General features: G+C 32.3%; 1 pseudogene; it reads right to left on the bottom strand.

The window, feature by feature from the left end:
- Positions 1–1,948: 1,948 nt before the first annotated feature.
- LOC108374152 (sodium-coupled monocarboxylate transporter 1-like) lies at positions 1,949–6,189 on the bottom strand (annotated as a pseudogene).
- Between the last annotated feature and the right edge of the window lie 514 nt (positions 6,190–6,703).

Below are 6,703 nucleotides of genomic sequence, written 5' to 3'. Positions count from 1 at the left end.
CATAGAAACACCGATGGCCATCTTTTAAATGCGAAATAGAAAACGTGATACCTAACCGGGGGGAAAGTGTTTTATTTCCCATTTCCCCCAAGAGCTTAAACGCAGTTAAGATCTCAGGTAAGTGCAAATAACGGTAACATGCGATGATCACCTTTTTGCTTTTTTGGTTTCGAGTGCTTTTACTTAATATGAACAATTACCCCTTTGGTGCTATAATCTCACTTTTCCAATAGGCATAAACTGCAGTTAAGGCTTGGTGGAAATGAACTATTAGTCTCCGGACATACCACTATTGCATCGACAGCTTTGACGACACATTAGACAAGCCATATCTGGGTAAGGAGGTCAACGGTTATCTCCGCAGAGTGTGATACAAGGTTTCTTATAGCCAACCTGCAAGTGCATCCAATTTGGATATTACAGGAAACGGCAATGCTGGAAAATTAAGAAGGCTTGACATCCTTGTTGAGGTGCCATGTAAAGTTGGCATAGAGCATCGCTGGTCACTTGCACTGTGCTGCTGAAGGAGCTCCTTAAACTAAATAAGAACCAATTATTAAAACAGGAGTGTATTAACCAGACCCTGAAGTGTTGAAATTTAAGTAGTGTAGTTCAATATTTCTACAAGCATGAACTGTGGAAATTGTCTTCAAAGCATTTGAGGAGGAATCACCTTAGTACCTTCTGCTCAGCTTTGTTGCGAAGCTAAGGCTTCGGTATTTAGGTGGATCCCATGTTCTGCGAAATTTATATGAGCTGTGAGGAATGAAAACTCGTTGCATCCGATGTTTATGGTAAGCTTGTAGAGGTTTTCGCACATTTTACCTCAAATTTGTTATGGTTATGGTAAATATATTTTGTAGAATTCCATTGCAAAAGGAACACCGACAAAACTTGAACTGAAATTTCACTATTTTCTGGGCGTGTCAGAAGGCATCCTTGGAAACTTACGAATTCGAAGAATAGTTATATCCAATAAGCTCTGTACTCAAATATATTTTTTTATCTAGCACCCTTTGCATACGTAGAGCTTCCGCTTTGTAAATTTTTGAAAGCTTCGCTCTGGAAACACAAATTTTCCTGAACCAAGTTTCTGTTAAATCATTAACAACTCCATTAGGTTCTATCTAACCACAAACCAATGACACATCCAAACTTTTGAATAAAAAAATAAAAAAAACAAATCGAGTAATCACTAACAATAACAACTGAACTAGTTGTTGGTCAAGAACACAAACATTTTCAATTAACGTTCAAAAACATTACTTAACAAATAGGAGAGTGACCTTTTTCGAAATCAAACTATGCCAAGGAATACAGGTACAGAAGCAAATCAACCATACGTAAAGAAGATGAAAGAAAAATTTCGGCTGTCCAAAAACGGCACAAGTTTAGTTAACAATTAAAGGGGTGCAGGCGTTGACGAGGAGTGAGGCCGCACACGCAAGCATTAAGCCTCTGGGCATTTTTAGAGTTTTGGGACAAGAACACAAATAGTCTGAAATTGATACCTAGATTGAGCTGGGGTTGAAAGGGCAATGGTACTGGCTAGTGTAGTGAAAAACCTAATGCAAAAACAAAAAAAAAACGTGGAGTGGGTTAGTAGCCAGGCTTTGGAGGTTTAGTCCTAATGGAGTGGGTGCGAGGTTCGACGTTTAATAAACCTTTCTATATAAATAATCGTTTGAGCAAACAAATGGATATGTGAAGCTCGTAAAGCAAGTATGTAATGGGAAAATGCGTTGATTTATTTACAATAATTTAAACGAGTAGGAACATTAATACATATATATTTTTTTACCTTTTTTATCTTCACTTATTACTAGTTATTTTGTAATACTACATATATATATATAAACTCTATTAATACTACTTTCACTTCTAATGAGCGATATTTACATTAGCTTACTCTACTATTTGAAGAGANTATTTACAATAATTTAAACGAGTAGGAACATTAATACATATATATTTTTTACCTTTTTTATCTTCACTTATTACTAGTTATTTTGTTATACTACATACATATATATAAACTCTATTAATACTACTTTCACTTCTAATGAGCGATATTTACATTAGCTTACTCTACTATTTGAAGAGCAAAATTTTCAAGAAGTCATACAAAAAATTATGCACAAAGTAGACTACATTAAAGCTGTCCTAACGAGAATAAAACAGGTGGTGCTCGAACGAAAGCAGTTTTGGTAAAGTCTACTTTTGTGCATAACTTTCTCATGTTCAAATATGTACTCTTTAGTAGGTGGCTTAAAGCTTTTAATAAATAAAAAATTTGACCAGGAAACAGCTGTTTGGTCCACTCTTTACTTTATGTTGGTGTCTCCACCAGCGTCGTTAATTTGGTAGAATTCACCTCCAATGCTTTTGCAGTTTTTGTTTGTAGCTGTGTATTCGCCGCTAGCGCTCGTCTCGCCGCATAACGATCGACCCAACGGCGCACACAGGGCGAAAGTAGTTTTGTGTCCATATTTTCTATCTTATTGGGACCCAGTGCAAGGCTGGTGATCAAGGCGACGACGATTGTTATCAGCGAGCCGAACATTGTGTAGAAGAGGTAGGAGATGTTGTAGATGTGGAAGGTGTCGTCGCTGGTTGGGGAAAAGGGGGAAATATATTTTTTAAGAAAAGCTGCTTTGAAAGGTAAAATGAATTGAATTTTAAGTTAGTTGAGTTTAGCTTAGTCTAGGTGAGGTTAGTTTAGTTTAATTGATTTAGTTTAGTTTGGCTATTAAGTTAGTTTAGTTTGTAGTTTAGATTAGTGGAAATTAGGATACNTTTTTTTTTTTAGAAAAACTGCTTTGAAAGGTAAAATGAATTGAATTTTAAGTTAGTTGAGTTAAGTTTAGTCTAGGTGAGGTTAGTTTAGTTTAATTGATTTAGTTTAGTTTGGCTATTAAGTTAGTTTAGTTTGTAGTTTAGATTAGTGGAAATTAGGATACATTTTTTAAATTATTTATTCGTGTTTTCAATTGTAATTTATTTTTCTCCTCTGATTTGTTGAACAATTTTAATTTAATTTTTGAATGGTGTATGAATTTACTTTACTACTTTATTTAATTCATATAATAATCATATTTTTTATTCAATTTTATTTTTTGTTCGTTTGGTGTTTATAATTTATAATTTTTTTATCCCTTTTCGAGTTTTTACATAATTTTTTAATTATTTTAAATTTATTTCATATTTTTTTTATACCATTGTACTTTTTAATTTTATGTTANTATGAATTTACTTTACTACTTTATTTAATTCATATAATAATCATATTTTTAATTCAATTTTATTTTTTGTACGTTTGGTGTTTTTATATTTTTACTTTATAATTTTTTTTATCCCTTTTCCAGTTTTTACATTTTTTAATTATTTTAAATTTATTTCATGTTTTTTTATACCATTGTACTTTTTAATTTTATGTTATGAAATCTTATTTCAATTTAATTTTTCCCGAATTTTAATTTTTTTTTTTAATTTTTCAGTTTATATCCGACATCATATTTTAAATTTTCTTTGTTTATTAAATTTGTTATTTTTATTTATTACCTATTTAATTTATTTTTTTCTTTTCATTGTTTTCTTTTTATTTAAGTAAAAATAAATTGTATAATTAAAGTTTTTTTTTTGTTTATTCGTTTTTATGTTACTAACTTAAGTTAAGATTAGTTAATGCTGAGCAAAATTTTTTATATTATTAAATTTTATTTATTTTTTCAGTTTAGCTCAGTTTTAACATTAATTTGTTAAGAAAATTTAATTAACTCTTTTAGTGGCGTATATAATTATTTTATTTCATTTAATCTTTATTTGGCCTAACTTAGTTTTATCTTATTTTTTTATTCAATTTCAATTGTTGTCTTTATTTTTTTTTTTACTTTATCAACTTTTGTATTCTTTTATTTACCCTTTGTAAGTGTTAAATTAATTTTGTAATATCATAATTATATCAGAGTAAATATTTGTTTTATTTAAAATTTTTTTTTGCATATTTTATTTTGTTTTGTTATTAATTGCTTGTTTTTAATTGTTAAATATTTTTTATTAAATTTTAATTTTTCAATATTTTATATCAAAATGTATACTCTTAATCAGTTTTTGTTTTTTTTTTTATTTAATTTCAGAATCTTTTTTTTTTTGGTTTTATTAATTTTATGTATGTTTATTTTATTTTGACTGTTTTTCTTTATTTAAGTAAACATTTATTTTATTTTCGTACATTTTTTTTTTATATTTGTTTTTATTTTTTCCGATGTTCTTAACATTTTTATTTTTGTTTTCTTTAATTATTTATTTTTTTATTATTTACTGCTTTTTTAATTTAATTATTTACATTTCTCATTATTTTACATTGACATTTAGCTTTGAAGTTTCTACTCACTTCATATGCACTGGCGTTGTGGACTCCGTAATATTTTCAGCTACCATACTCATCGAAGCAAAATCTATAAACGTATAATTGCATCCGACAATGGTGTGTGGCTTCCTCAGGTAGCTTACAGCGCCACTAGCCAGATCCGCCTGTGCGCGTATGCACATCCAGGCCATGAAAAGGAGACTCGTAAAACCGCCAACCATAGCGCCCTGCACCGCGAAGAGAAATACAATATATGAGAGTATGTATATATCGAAGCTCTTAAGCGCACATTATTCCCCCACCATATACTCACCCTTCCCTCAACCCAGGGTACCATAACGCCAGCAGTAAAAATACCCAGCAACGGTCCATTCGCCACAGATGATAGAGTTATAGTCAGCTGCAGCACTGTGCCTAGTTTCTCCACCACAAAAACTAGGCTTACACAGATAGCACCGAAGATTATCACAGCAAAACGCATGATTAGCGCCGTCTGTCGCTCAGTAAGCGGCTTCTTGGCAAACGATTTGAAGAAGTCCTCGAGCATTACCGCTGACATAGAGTTCAAGCCAGTGGAGAGTGATGAGAGCGCAGCGCTAAAGACGCCAGCCACAAAGAGACCAGGCAAGCCAGGATATTCGCCAAGTATCTCCATGACAAGTAACGGTAGTAGTTGGTCATTACGCTTGGCGAGCTATAAAGTGTGAGAAGAATATTAGTCGTTTAGAAACCTGATTTTTAGCGAATTAACAGACCTTCGTTTGCAGCGGATCACAATCGTGATAAGTCGCATAAATCAGTAGGCCGCTATAGCCGCAAAGGCAAATAAATGTTAACACGCCGCAAATGAAGATACAAACAGCTGTGCGCGCCGATTTCATATTCGGTAGCGAGAGATAACGTTGAATCATATTCTGGCTAATGGCATTCGATTTGAGCCAATGAGCGACGCCGCCAATGAAGAGCGAATAGACTGTATAGCGTTCGGTGAGGTCAAAGGTGAAGCTGTGAAAGTAAAACCATAGAGAGAGAGAAAGAGAAATGAGAAATAAGCTCAGTTGTAAATTTGAAAATTCTTACTTCGGCGACTCAATGCGTCCGCTTTCCTTAGCTTTCTGATAAACAGCACCAAAACCACCCACATCAATGGTACCTTTGACAATAATTAAGAGCATGGCGCCAAACATGATGAGCGTTTGCACAACATCTGTCCAAACAACAGCTTTCAAGCCACCCTAAAGGGGAAAATGTGAAGAGAAATTAAAGGAGCCAAAACTCTTTACCAATTTGAAAGTTATCATAAATAAAAACTTACTACACAAGTGTAAAAAATGCACACCAAACAAACAATCGGTGTTACCAGATGTATATTAATGCCTGTAGCCTGGTTAAAGGCCAATGCGGGCACATAGATGACAATCGGCAGCCAGAGTAACTATTGCAGAGAGAAGAGAGACAATAGTGACAAAATATTCGTATTTTGAAATCCATTTTTTTTATTCCTAGCTGGAAAATCGGATTTCTCATACACTCACCGATCCGAACATGAAGAGCACTGACCGAATAGACGCATGCGCCTGTCGTAGCGTGATTCCAAATACTGTTTGTGTTTTGTGAAAGCATACTATGAAACCCTTTTTCTATTGAAAGTGTTTAAATTACCTGATATGTGGATATAAGTTTGAGATCGTGAAACACCGGCAAGAAGAAGTAATACAACACAAAACCCATTATCAGCAAGGACCCATAATATAGAGATATTGAGTGCCGAAAAGATATACTTCGTCGGTGTGCCCAAAAGCGTAATGCCGGATATGAAACTAAAATAAATAAGACACCTTGTAATTAAGTTGTTAATACAAACATATATTAGTAGGATTTGATCGTCTAACTCGGACTTCAGACTAACTACAGTAAAATAGTTAATATATAGTATATACATATATAGAGTGACCTATTTTAATTGACATTTTTTCTTTTTAGTTTATATTTCTATTTTTTGATTTTATGGTTTAAAAAGGATAAAAACTCTTCCATTTCATTGATATTTATAGGAGCTTTATTTTTTTCATTAATAAAGTGTTTTTGAATTTAATTTCGTTGCTATTTTTGGATTTTGTATTAGAAATAAAAAATAATTGTTTAATTTTATCTATGTAATTTTTAGGAACTTATTTAAATTTGTAAATTTTTGTTTCTTTTTTAATTCCATTTCCATTTATATTTCTGACTTTATTGATTTGAAAATAATGTGTTAATTTCTGGAGTTCCCAGATTTGTGTGGTTGTTGTAAGCTGTAAATTTTTTGACCTTGTCGGCCTATTAGCTCCTTTT

Source organism: Rhagoletis zephyria, unplaced genomic scaffold (assembly GCF_001687245.7).
Source record: "Rhagoletis zephyria isolate East Lansing unplaced genomic scaffold, Rhagoletis_zephyria_1.1 Rzeph_scaffold_07403, whole genome shotgun sequence".
Classification (NCBI taxonomy): domain Eukaryota; kingdom Metazoa; phylum Arthropoda; class Insecta; order Diptera; family Tephritidae; genus Rhagoletis; species Rhagoletis zephyria.
Note: the sequence above shows the minus strand (reverse complement) of the source record. Positions and strands in the feature narration are given on the sequence as shown.